General features: G+C 37.3%; 1 protein-coding gene across 1 annotated transcript in view; it reads left to right on the forward strand.

The window, feature by feature from the left end:
* Nucleotides 1-22,897, forward strand: part of ctnna2 (catenin (cadherin-associated protein), alpha 2) — a 678,725-nt gene that overhangs the window by 1,028 nt on the left and 654,800 nt on the right. The window lies entirely within an intron of this gene.

The raw sequence follows: 22,897 nt of genomic DNA on the forward strand, positions 1-22,897 counted from the left end.
ATCTGGGTGCCAATTGGCGGTGGTTTTGGTGACTGTGGACCCCGCTTATTTAACATCGTTCCTCAATAGGTAGCCAAACAAAATATATTATTTTATTCCGCCATGATTGATTTTAACACGACATTCATTTTTATTAGTGATGAGAAAAGTGTTTACATATAAAAGCGATTTATTTTCATTTGTTGCCAAGTCGACTTAATGGACAGAAGTCGTGGTCAAAAGCATAATTAGCATAGTCACGTGCTTTTCGTTGCGTTTCGGGCACGGTCAGGGTCGATGACAACTACTATCATAGGGATTATATAGGCCTAGACATACCACTACTATGCACTTACAAAAATACAATTTTAAGTAGCATTTATTATTTGCCTTTTTTTTTTTTTTAATTCCAGAAAAATTACTTTTAGCAGTGCAGGTGGTAAAGTACAAGGCTGGTAAGTTCCCGTCACATTTGAATTAGGCTACATTTACAAACATTTAAATGTATTTTTAAAAGAAGGCATTTTAATTGACCTGAGTCAGTTAGGTCAACATAAAAATGTAAACATATGACTAAATTTGATCAAATATAACAAATTTAACCTAAAAAAGAGGAATTTGCATGCCATGTTTCCTCATGTTTTGGAGGCATTATTGTTTTTAGCCCTGTTTAATTTCAGGCCCTACCCTAAAAGTAAACCTTTAGAGTATAAATGTTATTATCATGCGTCTTGTTTAAGCTATAGCCTATGTGGTGTAACTAAAAATCAGCCATGTGCATATAGTGATTTTGGACCCTGGCCGCTGCTAGCGGATGGAACGAGCAGCTGCTGTTGACGTCCTAATAAGTTTATTATATGTATTGCAGTTTATTATTTATTGGTTTATTTACATAGTATGGACAAGTAATAGAAGTTTTCAGTTACTTGCTGAAATCTTAACTGATGGCTCAATGAAACAAACTGCATGCTGTCTATCTATCTATCTATCTATCTATCTATCTATCTATCTATCTATCTATCTATCTATCTATCTATCTATCTATCTATCTATCCATCCATCCATCCATCCATCCATCCATCCATCCATCCATCCATCCATCCATCCATCCATCCATCCATCCATCTATCTACAAACCCGATTCCAAAAAAGTTTTCAATATTTTATTCAGAATACAACATAGACGACATATCACATGTTTAAACTGAGCAGTTTAAGAGAATCATTTTTGGAATGGGGTTTGTATCTATCTATGGTTCTATCGTACAGATTTCTCAGATGTTACCAGTGGGGTTAAATGGGTTAACATGCTTTGTGAGTTGTAAACATGAAATTCCCCTTAGTCAAAGTGTAAAAAGAAAACTTTTTAAATTCCCTCACAGTCAGTGCCACAATGCAACACCCTATCTTGTTGGCGACACCACAAACTTGAATTTTCCTATTCTAATCAGTGAAGCTGACTATTTAGATGGTTTCCTTGATCATAATGAGTTTTTATTTGCTCACTTGCAGTATAGATGTAAGTTTCCATGCCGTAACAGTAGCCGTAAGCAGAAACCAAATGGGTGTGAAAGGGCAACAGTGAGGCTGCAAATAGAAGTTGAGCGTTTGATTGACAGGGAGGTGTGCAGCACTATTACAGTCTCCACAATCGTGTCAGGGGGGGTTCTCAGCACTATGAGTCAACCTATTAGCCAAAGTACGTTTTTAAAGGGTCACGTGCTTTCTGTTTTCATGTAATATGACACTTAATTTTAAATGCACAGCAAGCAATTTCCTGAATTCGCACTGAAACAAATAAATTCTAACTCTTTAGCAGTTATTATTCTCAAATGGACTTGCATTGCACAGAAATAATGTGCTTCATAGTCAGTACCAGGAGAGCAGATTTGCCCTGTGTCAGCTCTTTGGGACACCCTGTGTGCGTGATCTCAGTGAATCTGGTCGTTATGGTGTCTCCAGGCTGAGGCGAGGGGCTCTGTTTGCAAGACAAACCAACCGTAATAAAGCACCCAGCTAGACGGTGAGACTTTCCAATGTGAAGGCGTGTTCGCTGCACTGAATGATACAAAATATTCTAGTATGCATTGTTCAGAGTCAGACTATTGATTTTAAAGGGGTGTTTCCATGTTTTTTTCTAGGCTTGGTTGTGTTATGGGGCGCAGTATAACATGTCTTAATACTTGTTTTTTTTACGGCTTTTTCTTATATTTTACCTTTATTCCACATCACTGTCTTCACTGTCCTTAGAGCAGCTTGTTTGCTTCCTGCTTCTATGAAGCCTATCCCTCCAAAAAACGCAATGGTCTTACATTGGTTAGATGGCCAGATGTAGTTTCCGGTATTTTTATTGGCTGAATTGCCAAGCACCGGTTGTCTGGAAACGCCATGCCCCTTACCATCACGGGCGGAAGTCACATCTGCTGTGACTAGCAAGGGTTTATGATGTCACCAACCCAGGAAGAAGCCTGTTGTAGTCCAAACCGGCTGTTTTTGTAGGCGATAAACTCCCATCACTTTAAAAGACAATATCTCTGTTTGCATTGAACTTTCAACTTTGCAGATACTGTTTGTGCTCAAGCAGGAACATTACACACTAACTAAAGTCACAAACGAATCATTAGGTATGTTGTTCAAAATTACATTTTAAATGTTTGAAGATGTTTCCTGAACACAATCAGCATATTAGAATGGTTTATTAAGGATCAAAGGCTAGAGTAATGATGCCTTCCCTTGTGAAAAAGTAGTGTGCTTAATTGTATTGAAAGTGTATTTTTTGTGCACTTAATATATTTAAAGTATATTTTTTAAAAACTGCACTTGTAGATAATATGATATAATTAAAATTAAGTGCCACTTAAGTGTACTTAAAGAGAATACACTTTAATGACAATATTTCTAAACACACTTAAGTACACTTTTTTAAAATTCACTTTGTAATAATATCTAATTAATTTGTATTTTTAAAAAGTACACTTTCATGACAATATTTATAAACACACTTTAGTACACTTATAATAAGTGTACTTTGTAATAATATATAATTAATTTGTACTTTAAAAAGTAACCTTTCATGACAATATTTATAAACACACTTTAGTACACTTATTATGAGTGTACTTTGTAATAATATATAATTAATTTGTACTTTAAAAAAGTACACTTTCATGACAATATCTATAAACACACTTTAGTGCACTTTTAATAAGTGTACTTTGTAATAATATATAATTAATTTGTACTTTAAAAAAGTACACTTTCATGACAATATTTATAAACACACTTTAGTACACTTATAATAAGTGTACTTTGTAATAATATATAATTAATTTGTACTTTAAAAATGTACACTTTCATGACAATATTTATAAACACACTTTAGTACACTTATAATAAGTGTACTTTGTAATAATATATAATTAATTTGTACTTTAAAAATGTACACTTTCATGACAATATCTATAAACACACTTTAGTACACTTATAATAAGTGTACTTTGTAATAATATCTAATTAATTTGTACTTTAAAAAAGTACACTTTCATGACAATATTTATAAACACACTTTAGTACACTTATAATAAGTGTACTTTGTAATAATATATAATTAATTTGTACTTTAAAAAAGTACACTTTCATGACAATATTTATAAACCCACTTTAGTGCACTTTTAATAAGTGCGCTTTGTAATAATATCTAGTTAATTTTCACTTAAAGAAAGTACACTTGTATGACAATATTTATAAACACACTTAAGTGCGCTTTTTAAAAATGCACCTTGTAATAATGTCTACACCTAAATTTACTTAAACCATTTTAATTATGAGTTTGTTTCATAAAGTACACTTATTTTACTAATGACAAAGCACTTGGAAAATAAATGCTTTTTAAAAAAAAAATTAGTTGTCCAAATTTACATTGGTTAATGTATTTTTCTTCAAAATTTCACTCGCTTACACTCCAGTACAACATACTGTTGAAATGTTATAACTAGCTCCTATGAACTCATCTCCAAGTGTCAGTTTTCTACATAATTTGACATTGTCAATCTTTATGAGAGGAGTTGTCTAATGTACTGTAGGCTACTTTACATCTGTGTACAGAATAACCTACTTTCAATATTATGTTGTTGTATGGCGATTAAACACACATTTAATTGCATTAATTGCAAGAAAAAGTTGAACAAATCTAAACCAAATTAATTTGCGTTACAATTCAGTTAAAATAGGCTACATTTAATTTTAATCAGACTCTAAACATGATTGACTTTTAGTTAGGTGAATGAGTCAAGTTCTCTGAAATACAGTCCAACTACACAGTGTGTTAGAACAACCTGAACAGAAATGGATAATTAATAAGTGATTTATAATCAACATTTAATGCACGAAATATCTTATTTTATATTTATACTTAATATTTCAATGCGCATGCGCCAAAAATACTACGTCATGATTTTGAAAAATGCGCGGTCCGCCATTATTGCGTCATCGCGATGCGTGAGGAAAATGAAGCTGAAGAGAACAGACAACAGAGGAGCGAACCGTTTGGATCATTACAGATGAGACGTTATATGCTACAAATAACGAGTCAAGTAAGTATATCTTGATATAAGCTCTCTTGATTTTACATTTTCACCGTAACATGGTAGCTCTCTATTACGGTGTAGTTATTTAGTTTAATCGCAGATAGGATCGACGCACTATGGACTCGGGAGGTGAATTAACGTTAATCATGTTTCCTATGTATTTATTGTATTATTCATATTCATGTAACTTGTTATCTAAGATTGCATTATAATAATTTCTTAAATCGGAATGTGATCGCCGGTGTGGGCATGTTCAATGAATTTGCCTGCTGTAACGTACATACAATATTTTAATCGAACTCCTACTTTTTAAATGGACAGAAGACATTTAACGTTATATACATTTATTCCATATATTAACTTAACGTATAACAACAACCAGTAATGAAATAATGATTTTAATATGTTCTTTTCTTTTTGCATTTGGAGAGTAAGATGTTAAAGTGTTTTTAATATTTTGTGCTTATTTTATTTTATTTTTTATTTTGTAGGATCAATACAGATGTGTTATTGGAGATCCAGTGCAAGCTGTGTGGAATCACAGAGCCATCTTGATGAGGTCCAGTTAATGTTAATTATGAATTTATGCCCAGCCATGACACAAGCTAAAACATTGCTATCAAGTCTTTAGCTTTTAAATGCTTTGCATCTTGTCCATTTGTAAGTAATACATTCCCACTTGTGCATTTCCAGATCCCCTAATCATTATATATTTTACAGGCCACACACCCAAAGCAATGGAGCCGCAGCATTGCTGTGCCAGGCGTGGTAAATGCAGGAACATCCTTCATGGAGATGGTGTGAGGTAAGCTGAAACTTGCAAGGCAAGATGAGGAAAAATGCAAGAATACTTTTCTCAATTTACATTGGTCTTGGGTTATTTATCTATATTTAAGTTATGTTTAATTCCCTGTAAAGTAGGAATAAAAACCATTATTAAAATGTTCTCTATTTTTAAAGTCCAGTGTCAGTGAAGATGATGTGCTCAGTGGGATACGTGAAGGAACCTCTCCAGTCATTCTACCCTGACGACTGAGGTAATTCATCACATAGGGGATGCAGTTGTGGTCAAAAGCTTACACACACCATGCAGAATAAACTGCTTCATCAGGGCAGTACTAGATAAAAAAGAGACAACATGCTCATTTTTATGATCCCTCTTATGGCTATTTCTTTTTTTTCTTCTTTTTTTCATACAGATACTGCTGTGTGAATATATGTACTGTACATCTATCGTTTTAATTTAATTGAGCCAATTATAATAATGGATAGATCTGTTTTATAAACAATTTTTTTCTTTGCGTTTTCTTTTTCTTTCCTCAAGGTATATATATTTTTGCTTTCCTGCCTCTTTGGAACATGTCCATTCACATCTACTGTGGAGAGATGGTGCGCCAGTTTCCTACTGATGGAGAGCTTCTGGGACACTGACATAAACAGCACTTTCCAAACAACTCGAAAATAGTTGGTGACAAACAATTTTGTGTGCCTTTGGAGTTCTTCAGTTTTTTTTTTTTTTTTTTTCATTCACTGTAATGCTGGAATAAGATTTTAGAATAAACCTTTTGGTCCTAATTTTGGTGCTAGTAAAGGTTTAAGAGCTTATAAGTTCAGTAACACTTTACAATAAGATCTAATTTGTTAACGTTATTTAATGAATTGACCAACATGATCTAACAGTGATTTCTTTTTATTTATTTATTTTATTTTATTTTTTACAGTGTTTATTAATAGTTGTTGACCTTGCTTAATAAATTATAGTTCAAAGCTAGTTAATTAAATTTATAGTCATTGTTCATGCAAGTTAACAATGCATTAAATAATTAACATATACACCTTTTGATTTTAAGATTGCATTAATAATAGGGGTGTAACAGTACACAAAGCTGACAGTTCGGGGAGGAACACTAAATATAAAAATGCTTTCTTTTTTTTATTGGTTTACTGAACAAATTGTAATTGTCTTAAACTAAAGGTTTCTTAAAGAATTAAAAATATAATATAAAAAATATCTCTACTAATTATTATTATTATTACCTTTATTTAACCAGGAGAAAAACTCACTGAGATTAAAATGTCCTGTCCTGGCCAAGATAGGCAGCTGTGTTTGCATGTACAGTTATACATAAAAAGTCACATAAAAAACATAAAACATACAACCAGTCAAAAACAATTACACACCATTAATTTACTCTCAAAATGATGTAGTAAAATTTAAAAATGACTAAATGTCACCAGATCTTTTAGCTTCAACTCAGTCTGGAGCAAATTCCAATCTGAGGCTGCGACATATTTGAAGGACGTTTTACCAAGCTTAACTCTAACAAAGGGCACACAAAGATTATAATTTGATTCAGAATGTAATATATAATTGCCTTGTTGTTTCTGTTTAATCAAACGACAAAGAATGCTGTATAGTGTAGACTATATAGGGAGGCCTTACTTGCACTCGCATTGTATGCAAACGTGTAAACTTCTCATAAGACCGTTTTTGCATTAACTTATAAATCTAATTATAGGTTAGATTTTTTTCAGGTTAAGTAGAATATGATGAATATATAGGCTAATATAATGCATACATTTAGTGAAAGAGTTCATCTCTCTCGTGTTTTATCGACATCTTTCTGCTGTTGAAACACTGAACGATTACACAATGTGATACATTTTAGTAAGTTGTAATGTATCCTTAACATACCTTCTGATGTTAATTCATGTTTATTCTTTGACTATGACAAGGTGATCACATTCACTCGTGCCGCGTTGCTGCTTGAACTGATGTGTCTTTACAGTGATCTGTCATGTCACATTAAAGAGCATCAATATGGCATCACTTGAATTTAATGATAAAATTGACAGAATACATATGTTCTTATGGAAACTTGTATTGAAGTGTGTTCCACTCATTAAACAAGCCATCTGTTAACTGTTAAAGATTGCATTCGTACCGCTCGGTACACACGTGCACTGTACCGGAAATCCTTTACCGAACCGGTTTGGTATGAATACATGTGCCGTTACACCCCTAATTAGTAAATGTTGAAATTAACATTAACTAAGATAAATAAATGTTTATATTATTATTCATTCTAGGTTCATGTTAAATTAAGTAGTTAACTAAGTTAACGTTACCCAAAGTTTTGAATCTTAGTGTTGTACATGAAACGATTCTTTTCTTTCCATTTGTTTGTATTTATTCATCTGTTGTGTGAGGTACTTTTCTGTGATGGGTAGATTTAGGTACCTTTGAATGAGGGAGATATATAATAATGCATATAATTACATATAATTGCATATAATCCTCATTGTCCTCCAGACTCTTTCTAAATGAATTTGTGTTTGTGTAAATAGTTTTTTGGGTTTTTCTTGGGCATCAAAAAAAAGTTTTTTTTGTATATTTGTTTTACAGATTGTTTTGTCAATAAATGTAGAGGATTTAAATTTGGATGTGTTTATTATACGAAATTGCAGCTGTATTATTTGAAAAATGTAATTATGAATGTATTTCATTATATTAGAGTGTACATGTAAATTACGTTAAGGTATATTTTAGTTCATATTAATTGCTTGATTTTAAGACAGTAGAATGGATGTCAGTACATTGAGCAGTGCACTTTAATTACAATTTTAATACACTAGAAGCGATTATGAAAGTACATATAAAGTTGTATTTAAGTACCACTTAAGTTGTTCCAAAAAATCACTCTTAATTGCAACTTATTGTATTTTATTTCAACTTAATATATGATAAATTTGAAATCAATTACATATAATGTGTGTTAAGTACACCGAAAACATTGCATTTAATTCACACTTAAGTGTATATTTAGCTGACATTAAAGTATGTTTTAGTTCACATTAATTGCTTGTCAGTACATTGAGCAGTGCACTTTAATTACAATTTTAATACACTAGAAGCGATTATGAAAGTACATATAAAGTTGTATTTAAGTACCACTTAAGTTGTTCCAAAAAATCACTCTTAATTGCAACTTATTGTATTTTATTTCAACTTAATATGTGATAAATTTGAAATCAATTACATATAATGTGTGTTAAGTACACCGAAAACATTGCATTTAATTCACACTTAAGTGTATATTTAGCTGACATTAAAGTATGTTTTAGTTCACATTAATTGCTTGTCAGTACATTGAGCAGTGCACTTTAATTACAATTTTAATACACTAGAAGCGATTATGAAAGTACATATAAAGTTGTATTTAAGTACCACTTAAGTTGTTCCAAAAAATCACTCTTAATTGCAACTTATTGTATTTTATTTCAACTTAATTTGTGATAAATTTGAAATCAATTACATATAATGTGTGTTAAGTACACCGAAAACATTGCATTTAATTGCACAATTAAGTGTATTTAGTATAAGTATATTATCTGTGTAATAAGTACACTTTATAAAAGTACACTAAAGTGCACTTTTTTTTCACAAGGGTTACCACACCAATACATTGCATTTAAAGGAACTGTATGTAAGAAATGTATTCCAATGAATCATAAAATGGCCCTGATATGTCACTAGACATTAAAAAATCATGTTAATTTCAAATACTTATATCACTGACAACAGTAGTCCAGTAGTATAGTCATTTAAAAGTTGTTGTTGCAGCCCTCAACTGATGTTGATGTTAATGTTGTGTTTTGTGTAAGCTCCGCCCTCCATATATTGACCAATCAAGAAGTCAGTAGTGTTTCGGCATCTGGGTTGCCAGCTCTGCTCTAGTTACCACAGCTGCAGATACAAACGTTCCTGCAGCCTATCTAGCAACCTCGAGTCAGGGAGGAGGGGGAGCTCTACAGTCTTTTGAAAGTGATTGCAGTACCAATTTTGATCACAATCTTACATACACTTCCTTTAAGTATTAAAGTATATTAAAATGAAAACAATTCTTTTAAAATGTAATAATAATCAAGCATTGCGTTATTTCTGGCAGGTCACGTTAGTCAAGCTTGCATCAGCTGACTCAGCTGATCACATCTACCAATAGGAATTCAATACCTATTACAGCATACATATTAGGCTCCTTCCATTGTGTTTCTCCTGAGCTAATTACCCTCTTTCATCCCCAGCTCCTATCGTCAATCAGGATTTGACATTCTGATTCCCTTGAATCAGACTAAATTCCCAAGTTATGTTGTAGTAAATATTGACATTAATGATATCTGCAATACATTATGTTGGTTCTGTTCTGTTTACCCTAAGGGGGTTTCTGCCAGTGCTGGGGGTAACGCATTATAAGTATATAACTTAAGTTACGTAATCAAGTTACTTTTTCAAAATATATTTGACTGACAGCTCTCCTGTCCCCATGTTGAGAGAAATCGTGATCAAGTGCAGAGACACTGTGTGTAAACATGATGGTTAATTTTAGTCAAGACTAGACTAAATATGAGCATGTGTTTACTCATCTCACTTGCACAAAAAAAAAAGATTCAGTGTCAGTCAAATGCAAAATCTGCATATTGTTTTTATTGGTGAAGTAAGTTTTAAATTTAGTTTCTATTCTTCCATTCTCCATAATGGATGTAGTGCATTACTTTTCTTAAGCCCTATTCAGACGGGATTAGTTTAACATGGGGACGTGGGGGTAAAGTCATTTTACCTCAGGACGTCTGTAATATTAATGGCCAATTCGCACGGGATAAGACATCTCAGTAAAACTTGCAGAAGTGGGAGGAGTAACTCGCTTTACGCACAACGGTATCCTCTGTGTCGTCATGTGCGTATGACACTGCTGTTATCACTTGAGCAAACACAACATGAGCGCCAGTCTGAACTCCGTCTCAGGCTATATATGTGTGTTTTAATAAACAGTTATGTTGGTAATAGACACTTATCTAGAGCTAAAATAAGTGTTGTGCCTCTGCTTTTGATCTTCTTCATGATATGCGGAAAATACTGGACGTTTGACACAGAGTTGTCCCAACACCTATAACGAATGCTTCAAGCGCCTCCATGCTCGCAAAATGCACTTTTTAAAAAACTTTTAAACTGGAAATGATGGAATTTTACCATACATTTTTACAGTGGGTCTATTCGAACGGGATTAGTATTACCCAAGGTCATTTTTCCGGACCTTTTTACTGAAGGTAAAAGTCTCGGTAATATTCACTGTTGTTCGTAATGATTACCAAGATGGCACATTTAGTCGGGACTAAAATCACAGGGAACCTCTGGTAATAATTACTTTACCCCCACGTGCCCATGTTAATCTAATCCAGTCCGAATAGTTCTTTAAAAAGTAACTAACTAATGTATTTAGTTACTTTTAAGAGAGTATGCATTACTATGCATATATATATGCGTATGCATATATTGTAATGCATTACTTTTCAAAGAAACTTTCCCCAACACTGGTTATTGTTGCTCTCCCTGCTCTTATCCATGAAAGCTGTATGGATGGGAATATACAGCCAATCCAAACTATTGTCACAGACACGCCAGGCTCTCACGGCACAGTTTCACAATGCACACCTTCACCAGAGTACTAATCACCCTCACCTGCAGCCAATCACCACCACAATCACCACCAGCACAAAAGACACACACACACTCTCAGTCACTGTCCGGTCTCGTTCGCAATAGGTACTATTTCTGCTGCTTACCTAAGGACTCCCTCGAAGCAAGTTACCTGTCTCCAGTGTCTTCATCCAGTCTCCTTCGTACTCCTTCGTATCGTGTGTGTGTGTCCAGTGTGCTCCAGTGTTCCTTCCCTCGAAGTCTCCACCGCCTGTTGATCTCTACCTGCCTCATCTTCTCAAAGGACCACTGATCTGCACTACACTTCCAGTCAAGTCACTGAATTCTCCTGGTTGCTCATTTAATAAACTTGCCACTTACCATCTCTGTCTCCGTTGCTTCTGTACTGTAACAGAAGACCGGACCACAAGCGCGAGCACCAGGATGAGCCATTCAGACCCCTTCCAAGAACTGGTGGATGCTGTGCGTCGAGAACTATCCTCCGCCACACCATCACCGACACCCGCACTCACTTCCGCATCCACCAGCACCACTTCCTCGGCACCCCAGTACGCCAGTCCCATGGCCAAGCCAGCGCCCTTCTCTGGTTCGGCGGAGGACTGCAACGGATTCCTACTACAGTGCTCACTGGTCCTAGAGATGCAACCACAGCTTTATCCCGAAGATCGATCACAGGTAGCGTTTATCGTTTCTCAATTAAATGGCAAGGCCTTACGTTGGGCGGAAACCTTGTATGCACAGAACAACCCGATCTTACAGTCCAAGTCCAGTTTCGTTGACCACGTCAAGGACGTGTTTGGAAAGCCTGCCTGGGATGCATCGATCGGTGAGAAATTATATAATTTGAAACAAAATAAAATGTCTGTTCATGAGTATGCCCTGCAGTTTCGGAGCCTGCCCGCTGCTAGCGGATGGAACGAGCAGTTGCTGTTGACCACCTATCGTCAGGGATTGGATCCCTGTGTGCGTTTGCATCTCGCTGCATACAAGGATACCATCAGGCTCGAACAATTCATCCAGCTTTCCATCCGTTTCGCCACTCGTATGCAGTCGTGTCTAGAAGAACACCAGGACCAGGTCACGAGCCTTCAGTACTGCGCTGGAACATCTCTGTAGTGCCACTGTCTTCACCAAGTTGGACCTCCGCAGCGCGTATAACCTCATCAGAATACGTGAGGGGGACGAATGGAAGACCACCTTCGTGACACCAACAGGCCATTATGAATATCTGGTCATGCCATATGGATTGGCCAATGCCCCCTCCGTATTCCAAGATTTCATCCACGAGGAGCATGGCCGACCATCGCCACCACGTTGCGGAGGTCCTGAAACGCCTGAGGGAGTTCAAGCTCTATCTAAAAGTGGAGAAGTGCTCCTTCCATCAGCCCTCAGTGCAGTTCCTTGGTTATAACATCAACCGCAGTGGCAACCCGGATGGACTAGAGGAAGGTGGATGCCATCTGGTCCTGGCCCATTCCTTCCACCATAAAAGAGTTACAGAGATTCCTTGGGTTTGCAAACTTCTACCGACGTTTCATCCAGAACTACAGCATCATCTCCAGTCCACTCACCCATCTCCTGCGCAGTAAGCCCAAGTCTCTGTCCTGGAAATCCGCGGCCACAAAGGCATTTCAAGAGCTCAAGGAGGCCTTCACCACCGCTCCCCTCCTAGTTCATCCTGATCCAACCAAGCCGTTCGTCGTCGAGGTCGATGCTTCCACCACTGGAGCGGGAGCGGTGCTGTCCCAACAGCAGGGGACGCCGAGTCGGCTCCATCATTGCGCCTTCTTCTCCCAGAAGTCCAACGCACCTTCAATGCGCATTGAAGAACTTCTTCTCCCAGAAGTTCTTCTCCCGGAAGTAAATTATGATATCGGGAACCGATCAAGCTCGCCCTGGAAGAGTGGAGGCAGTGGTTGGAGGGATCCCAACATCCGTTCACAGTCCTGACTGACCACAAGAACATCGAATACCTCAGAGAGGCCAAATGTTTGAACCCGCGTCAGGCCCGATGGGCTCTCTTCTTCACAAGGTTTAACTTTTCCATTTTCTATTGTCCGAGGTCCAAGAATATAAAGGCAGATGTCCTCTCGCGCCTCCATGCTGCAGAAGAACGCCCAAATAGGTCTGAACCGATTCTACCGGAAAAACTGTTTGTCAGTCCCATCATCTGGTCTGAGGAGACCCTGCCCTCCTCCAATGTCTCCACCAACACTCCGCCGGGTTGTCCACCAGGGTCACAGTACATCCCACAGGCACGCCGCACTCCACTCATTCACTCTGCTCACTCATCATTGGGCACTGGCCACCCAGGGGTCAATGAAACCCTCTTGCTGCTACACCATCGCTTCTGGTGGCTTAACATGGTGGCGGACGTGAGAAGGTACGTGAGAGGGTGTCGGGAGTGCGCCATCTCCAAGAGTCCCTGACACCTCCCTGCCAGTAAGCTCCTTCCTCTGCCTGTTCCTAACCGCCCGTGGTCACACCTGGAGGTAGACTTCATAACAGCCCGTGTCCGATGGCCACACATAATGTCACAGACACACCAGGCTCTCACGTCACAGTTTCACAACACACACCCTTACCAGAGTACTTATCACCCTCACCTGCAGCCAATCACCACCAGCACAAAAGACACACACACACACTCTCAGTCACTGTCCGGTCTCGTTCGCAATAGGTACTATTTCCCTGCTGCTTACCTAAGGACACCCTCGAAGCAAGTTACCCATTTCCAGTGTCTTCATCCAGTCTCCTTCGTACTCCTTCGTCTCGTGTGTGTGTGTCCATTGTGCTCCAGTGTTCCTTCCCTCGAAATCTCCACCACCTGTTGATCTCTACCTGCCTCATCTTCTCCAAAGACCATCGATCTGCACTACACTTCCAGTCAAGTCACTGAATTCTCCTGGTTGCTCATTTATTAAACTTGTCCCTTACCATCTCTGTCTCCGCAGCTTCTGTACCGTAACAACTATATGCTAATAGTCAATCAATCATTTTTGATGATAGTGAATTGCCTGACACAATATTACTGCATTTTTGATCATTCAGCCTTAGTGAGCCTAAGATAATTCTTTCATAAACATTACAATTCTTACCGACAGCATCATTTTGAACAGTAGTCTAAGGGCCAGCACAGCAAATTAGCGTGAGAGTGTAAATTCCACGTCAAAAAAACTCAATGTGAGTGGAAAGTTCTGTGCATGATCTACTGATTAAAGAACACAGGCACGCCCGGATCATAATGACCAACACAATCTACCAAGAGCAGTGCAAATTTGTGTCTGGTTTTTTAGGGGCACTAAATAATGGCTCAAACATCACTAAATTGACGTTAACAAACTTTAATAAATCACCTCATATGATACATTTAAATACTGTCCTCCCATAAATGTTGCATCTGAAAGGGAAACTCCTACAAATGCATATGAAATTAGCTCAGCCGCAAAAATAACCATGTCCACGCCTTTTTTAGAGCCAATTTTTCACTGCATGACTTTAGTCAATTCTTCCAGTAGTGTTTGTAATGCCAAAAGAGGGTTTTTACTGGCACAAGCTGTTAGTAATTCTGGACCAAATAGTGTCCAGATACCTTCTAGGGGGACTGAGTATATGTCCTTCACACATTTATTAGTGGAAAAAAGCTTTCCAGACCTGTTTTTGTGTTTGCGCGTTCATGCGTGTGTGTGTGTGTGTGTGTGTGTGTGTGTGTGTGTGTGTGTGTGTGTGTGTGTGTTTATTTCAAACAGATTTTAAAGAGTAAACATTTGTTTAGATTTAATCATCAGCATTTCTTTGCAGTTTCAGAATAATTCATTAAGTTAATTGCTTTTCCGTTTGTGAATCTGCTTATAAATGTGCCCATAAAGTGGTTTTCAGACTGACATAAGCCTCTAAATAAAGAGGTAAAATTACCTTTGAAACTTTCATTATCACAGTTAAAAGTTTTGAGTGCTTTTCCAATGATGCATAAATGATGACTGAAAGAACAAGTACAGCTATGAAGTTGAAATGAGGCTTGTTTTTTGTGATCTAAGGATATCTTTATGAGGAATTATATTTTGTGCATGCGCCACAGATCATATACAGATTTCATGAATACTCCCACTTATTCTTTGCTGACATGCTGAACCCATGACCTTATGCATTGTAATCTGGCTAATGTGACTAATGTGGAAAGACTTGAAACACCTATTTACATCAATGTTAATGTGCTTTATGTAAGTGTATTCTCAGATGTCTACTGGGATGAAGTTGTAGCTTTTGTTCGTGGAAGTTAGTCATCAGGTTCCATGCAGAAGTTGTTCTTTGTACTAGGGCTGGGCGATATGACGAAATATATCGTCTGGACGATAGAAAATGTCTATCGTTTTATATAAGGCTCTATCGCTTATGCCACGATAAGGCGTTTACGGCAGAATTTTACGTCAAGATGCACCTCACGCCACGGCATGCCCATGCACGCTGCAATACATAAACAAACATGGAGGAAGACGGTAGTAGACGCGTTCAGACCAGGGTAATTCTCCGAGTAATTATGCCAGAGTGGTGGCATAAGCGCTCAAAGCAAACTTCAGACACAGACGCTGCTACGGGCTTTTACGCTTGGCACACCATATAGCCATTTATTGAAATATTTTAATGGCAGGTGTTGGGATGGCGAAAACTAAACATTTTCTTGACCGACCACCGAGCCTCATTAGCCGGTTGAAACCGGTTAACCGATTAGTTTAAAATATGCTGCGCTATTTGAAATAACAGCCGCGAGCTGCGCTCCCTCTGTCTCTCTCTCTCACTCTCTCTCACACACACACACGCACTGTCCAAGCGCTGCCGTCTCCCTTCCACTCACGTCACTTTTTTAAAATCCCCCACAGCGCGAAACACGAGTCCCGCAAACGCGCCGCAGAGGAGCTTGTTTGTAATCTGAGGACAAATGGCTCATTAGTTTCGAAATGGTTTGGGTACAAGGTGATCGCGTTGTAAATAAAGGCGTTTGACCAGCGTTAGAAGCTCATTTGAATCATTGCCGCGGCTCATTTAAGAAAATGACAGCTCCGAAGACACACCGCTTTAGTTCGAGGTAGTGCTAACAATAATAAAGAAAGACGATCAACACCTTATGTGTTACCGCTGAAATGAAGATGTAATATATTTTCAAATGTAAGCCCATCTTAAGCGAAATGCACGCTTCATACTGTCGTCTGCCCCGGCTCTAACCTCGAGTGTTTACTTTTTGCAAACCTTGTGAGCGCGCAAACCCAAACGCTGTGACCTCGTGCAGACTGTTTTTATTGGTTTATTAAGTACAAACAGGCGAGTTATGAAAAATTGAGTGCGAGGGATGTTCAATCACACAAAATGATTTTGGAATGAGACGGCCAACTGTAGTAGCGTTTAGTCCACTGTATAATAGCCTAATTTAGAGATCACTTTTTTATTTATTTTAACCGACAACTTTGATCGGTTAACGTTGATACGGTCAACCATCGGTCAACGGTCATCGGTTAACATCCCTAGGCAGGTGTTAACTTTACCAACAGTCTTGCTTTAAAAAAAGGTTCTAAATAAAATAAAAATGTAGTCCATACTACCTTTATTTGTTTTGTATATCATTTCAAACTGCATTTCCACATTGCAATTTTGTATAGACTATTCATAAACTGAATTAACAGAAAAATTGCTATATCGTTATGTATATCGTTATCGGGATATCAAATGAGCTATATCAGGATATGAAATTTTGGCCATATCGCCCAGCCCTACTTTGTACTGATCTTGATTAGTTTCTCATTATTTGATAAAAATGCAGGGGCTAGTTGCATAAATGTAGCCACAATGTTAAGACTGTTGCTGTGTTCCAATTCGCCTACTTATACTACGTCCTAAAAGTATGTAGTCTTTTTGTGAAGAAAAAGTACATACTTTTGAGTATGTAGCAAAAGAGTATGCAAGCTTTGGGACACACTCATTCGTCATCTTTAACGGACTCTGTCGCTTAGTTACGTGCATCTCATCATCGTTTAAACTGCTGTCAATCATCTTCAGATTCGTCACAGTTCAAATCCTCTACATTCAGTTTATTTTCCTAACGTATCAGAGAGAAATTGATCTGCCATTAGTGCGTCTTTAATGCAGAGAATCTCCTCATGTGTTTGCAGTTTAAATATAATGATGTTTTAAAAAGTTAATGACCAAACGTGTCATTACAATAGTTCACAATGCTGCTGCAGGTGAAATATAATGTGGAAAACACTGAATAAATATCTCTTAAATAGTGATAGTTGGTCACTCAAACCCCTTTATCTAAACCTCTCTACTTAACCGTTGGACTCGCACATCCGTCTGTTTGTAGTTTTTTTAAACACTTTTTATCCACGTTTGTAGTTCTAATCGAATCCTCATCCAATTTGCAATGGGTTGTGGGCAATATCGGCCGTTAGAGTGCGCATCGATCCGCACTTCGAATTCTGACCGCATCCGGGAATCTTTGGAATACTTTTTTTTAACGTACTACGATTTGGGACACACTAATTCTATTTTCGAACCCCAAACCTAACCCTACCCATAATAACTAATCCCTAACATCAGAGGGAAATGATATAACATGTAGAAGCATCTAACCCTTGTCGTAAGGCTAAATTTGACAGAATCTGTAAACTTGTCCCTCAAATCTGAATGTTGTTCCAATCAACACGTTGTACTTCAAGTGAGTACTTCTAGTCAAATCAGGTCAGATGACGATAACATTGTTATTTATTTCCACTTTCAAAGTCATTTTGAGCATTGTCATCCAGCATTGCATTTTTGTTCAACATCCTTAAATGCATTTAGATATCAGTATTCCTAATTTTTCTGTTTATCTTGATATTTGCAGAGGTTCTTAATGGAAAAAGTCCATTAAAAAGGTTATTTGGCTTTGCTTGCGGCACAAATGTAGCCACCAAAGCATTACATGAGCAGCAGCTCGTGTTGCTGTCAGTTGAGATTGGTCTTCTGAGAGGCATATGGTTTGGAGAATTTGAGAAAAGCATGCGGATCAGTGCAAAAGGGCAGCGTCTTACCTGGAGACACAGTTGCTTTTTAAAAGTCTGCATTGCTAGAAGTAATTAGCATTTTCTGAGAGGAAGACTGTGGTATTCTGAATGTGTTTTTCTGAGATGCCGAGCAAAAAGCCACATCTCTGATCTTCTCGTTTGCAAACAGCCGCTCCTTTGAGTTTGGAGACGATGCGAGCAACTGCCTGCAGCGCTCCAGAAGTATAAAACCAGTGATGCTGCGAGATAAAACTTAAGTAACACAAACAATTCACAATTTATGATAGATTGCAAGAAGCATACACAAAGCGTTTTAGAACTTAACTTTTTTGACACTTTTGTTTGGATTTATATTCTTCAGAATTCAGTTTGTGAAATGAAAAAAAGTTATTTCTCCAAGTGCTTTACCATTCAAAAATGTGCTATTTTTTATCTGACCAGTTTTGTTGTGGCGTTTATCTGAAGACTTTTAAAGGGCAATAGTAAACCTTTTTTGTTTTTTACTAGTTTTTCTTTTCTGTATGACTGTGACAGCCAACAGCTTTAAGGGATTTCATCTTTATATTAGATGACCTTATCTACTGTACTTGCATTAAAAAAATAAGTACATTGTACTTGTTGTGTTCAATTGTATTGAAAAACAATTCTGCTATTGAGGTGGGATACAGGGAACCTGTCAGAAACAGGTTTGGTTGTATGGGTAGGTTTAAGATGTAAGGAAGGGGGTAACACTTTATTTTACAGTGTCCTTGTAACATATATTACATGCAATTAATCCTCAACCAAACCTTAATCCTACCCTATAGTAAGCACATGTTGTTAATTAATATTACACAGTACTGTATATAATTACACTGTAACAGTGACACCTTAAAATAAAATGTAAGCGGGAAGGTAAACAGTATAATTATAGATGTAATTAAAGAAATTAAGTACAGCTGTTATTAAGAAGTTTTTTTTTATGTAAGTACAATGTAAAAACATGTTAACAATAAGTGAATTGTATCAAATGATTAATTTAAATGTTAGTACATGGTATTTAAAGCCACTTAATAAAAAGTGGGACCACTGCATCAGTTCATCTTCCTCTTTTTCCATTTAAACTATTCCTCCTGTTTTCTCCAGTTACCTTCTTCCTCTAACCCAACATTCAACATCCCACTGTAGGGTACGGAGGACTCATTCTGCACCAGATCTGTATTAAAATATGAATTATTTTTATTATTATTATTATTATCATTATTATTATTATTATTATTATTATTATTATTATTATTATTATTATTATTATTATTATTAATACATATTTGAATGAATATTACATGTTGTGTGTAGAGAAAAGTTAAGAATTTGTCAACAAAAGTCTTTGCAAAGTGGGTTGCATATTTATTATATATTATGTCACTGTACATTTTTTAAACTGACGTTTACTGATATTTACAGTATATTGTTAGAAGAATAGTATACTGACCTTTAACTAATATAACTGATCGTGTTTTGCCACACTTGTAAAAATAAAGGTTCGTTATTGATGGTTTCATAAAGAAACTTTAATATCCATGAAATCTTACCATTGCACAAAAGGTTCTTTATTGTGGACAAAGATTCTTCAGATTATTAAAATGTTCTTCAAACGAATAAAAAAATTGTTCTTTAAAGAACTGGTTACTGAAAGGTTCTTTGGGGTGCTCAATATGGTTCTTATACGCCAGTGTTGTTACAAAACTCCTTTTTGTAACCTTTATTTTTAAGTGTACAAATCTTTTTTAATGACCTTTTTAAATGTCAATGTTCTTTAAGCTGTTTAATAAAAAAAAAAATGTTGTTTGTCCAAATCTCTCTCAGTTTCTCTCTTTTCCTCTCACTATGTGTTTTTGGACATTTCTTAACTGCTTTACTTTTGTTCTTTTTTGTACTCTCAAGGCCAGAGAGACCCGCGATAGTATACAATTTTTAGGGTTTTCACTGCCTATTATTAGTTAAGCCACTAATTAACGGCACAATATGTAATTTTCGCCACTAGAGGTCAATTTTTCAAAACAAAGGTGTAGCTTGATGACACCTTGATTTTGCGGAATCATGGGAGTTGTTGTGTTCACCTCTAAAGCCGGTAGTAAAACATGGTACTTGTGGTAAATCATGAAAACGACATTTAAACAGACTAATAAAAGAATTTATTTAGACTAATAAAACAATATATTAAACCATCTTTGGTGTTTTCATTGAGGAAATGGAGGGTAACACGGTTATGATGTCATTGATAAGCGACGCCCATGTCTTGGTTAAAATGGCTTATTTATCTGGATTTAAACATTCTTGGAAACATTTGGCATAACGTAAGCACACAAGTCAACAAAATATATAACATTGTTCTAGTAGTTTTTGGACATTTTAATCCAAAAATCTTACATACTGTGCCTGTAATGAATTTGGAAAACATTGTCTACACTGAAAGCTGAAAGATTGCTTGCTTACAGATTGGTCTGATACACAGTGGCCATTTATTTCCAGAATTAAGGTTCAATGATAACCAGACTTTTTTGCTTCCACTCAGGAAAAAAAATCTGGCTACTTAAGATGATGCTAGCCCAAGTTCTCGCCCTCTCCTACCCCTTTTTCTTTACCTTACTTTCTCTTCATTTTCTCTCCATGCTCTTAGCACCCCTGAGGGAAATTCTACTGCACAAATACTTCCACAGTGTGTGTAGGAACACAGTACATTATACTGAGCAGGCCTCCATTGTCTTTTAGATATGTCATCTTCCTCCAGCTTTTTTCTTTTTATAATGCTTCCCTGACCTTTTATCTTTGTGATTTCCAGCATTAATTAACTTTCTTAATTAACTTTGGTTACCTAAGCCAAAATCTATCAGGGGGTCAATGAATGTTTTAGCGCCACCATTAGCATTCGAAGCTCTCAGGTACAGATCAAGTGAAGTGACCAGTCTTCGTACATCAGGGTGTTTTAGGCAAGCTGAGCCCATTTACCTCCTTTTGAGGTGTCAGCAGTCGCAGCATCGGTCGGACAGATGGTCACTCCCCCTCCTGGCTGGCTTGAGTTCTATTACGGAAGGAAATCAATAGGACGGTAGAAGTCACTGTGACCTGTAATTTAAGAACATTTCTAAAACAGCATGCTTTAAACTTTGCTTAATTATTATCCGGATTCCTCTCTGATGGGCGATTGTCATTCTGACGATAAACACAATTGATTTCTGGCAGTGAAGTCAAGTTGTGGCATTCAAACAGTATCAGCTCCCAAATAATATTTTTAGACATGTGAATTTTATTCTCCATATACAGCACCATGAATGAAATCAACAATCCTGGCTATTTTGTGTCTGAACATTAATCTTCAAAATAGACAATTTTTCTCTTTGGCATTGTCATGCAAAATGTCTGTAATCCAAACCAAGGAGGACATATCTCATTTGCCTGTATGATACACTGAGCTGCACAGCAACATGGCGTCAAGATTTACATTCTGACATAAATATAACAAACTTAAATGTATTCTGTTTTAAATGACAAAAATATCATACTTTTGCACATTGTAACATTTGCCCTTTTTGACGTCTGTGTATGGAACAAAGTAAAAGTAAAAGTGTTATTCACTGAAAATTTTGTCATCTGCCCTAGCTTTTATTGGTGCAATCGAGTGATTTCAGCAATTTCTGATTCGTGACAGATCTTTTAAATTAATCTGTACTCCAGTTTATAAATTATCTGGCTATCACCAGACCAAGCTCAATTTGAAATTGAACATGGTCTAAGGGAGTCTGCTCTGTATTTTCTTCTGCACAAGAGACATGATAAACGAGCATTATTCAAATGACTCGGTCTGCAATTGGATAGTCCTTCAACCAATCAGACCACAAGAAGCTTGATCAATGCGCAATGACTTATCGCTGCTCTCATGTTAAACCTGCCAATAGCGTGCCAGGTGGATAAGCCAGTCTGTGATTGGTTCTCGCAAAAGTTTAACAGAAGCAGTAGAAATTAATGTACAGGTTTCCAGACCGAGTTGCAGGGCGAAATCAAATCGCAGACAGATCAGGCTGGGTTTACCCAGTCTAGTTTACAAAGGCTGTCAGAGAGATTTGTTAATGAGCCCGAATTAATTTAGTTAAATGATTCAGTGACTAAGAATCAATTCAGTGATTCATTGATCAAATTGTCACGGTTCATGGATTCCCTGTCTCACTCTTGGGTGCGTGTTGAATGTAGGTGAGGGCGGAGCCTGGGATTGGCTCATCACGCACCTGTGGCTGATCACCTGCACCAGCTGCAACTCATCACCTTCACCCTATTTAGTCTCTCTGTTTCTCTCTTGTCTTTGTCAGAGCGTTGTTGGATGTTTCCCCTTGTGTCTCCGTGTTGGTTGTCGTTTCCCCCTTCCGTGAAACGCTGGATCCCTTCCCGGATTACCTCTACCGACCTCCCGAGTCACAACTGCTCACAGCCTGCCCGTGTCGCCAACGGAGCCTCTCTCACTGCTCCGTCTTACCCGGACTTCTTCAGTGTTCTGAGTTTAGACTTCTGTGACACTATCTGTCTAAATAAACTGAGTTACTTGCAATTGAATCCTGCCTCTGTGAATCCGTTACGGAACGCTCTGACCAACCATGGATTCAGCGAGTATCAACGCCCTACTGACCAGCAGCAACGAGAGACTGGACCAGCAGGAGGCGAACTTAACTGCCACAGGACAAGCAGTACACACCTTGGTGGCACGGGTGGCCGAGCTGACCCAACAGATGCAACAACTCGTCGGTCCCACTGTGCCCGACCCACCGCCG

The sequence above is a fragment of the Pseudorasbora parva genome, chromosome 4, assembly GCF_024679245.1.
Source record: "Pseudorasbora parva isolate DD20220531a chromosome 4, ASM2467924v1, whole genome shotgun sequence".
In the NCBI taxonomy this organism is placed as follows: Eukaryota; Metazoa; Chordata; class Actinopteri; order Cypriniformes; family Gobionidae; genus Pseudorasbora; species Pseudorasbora parva.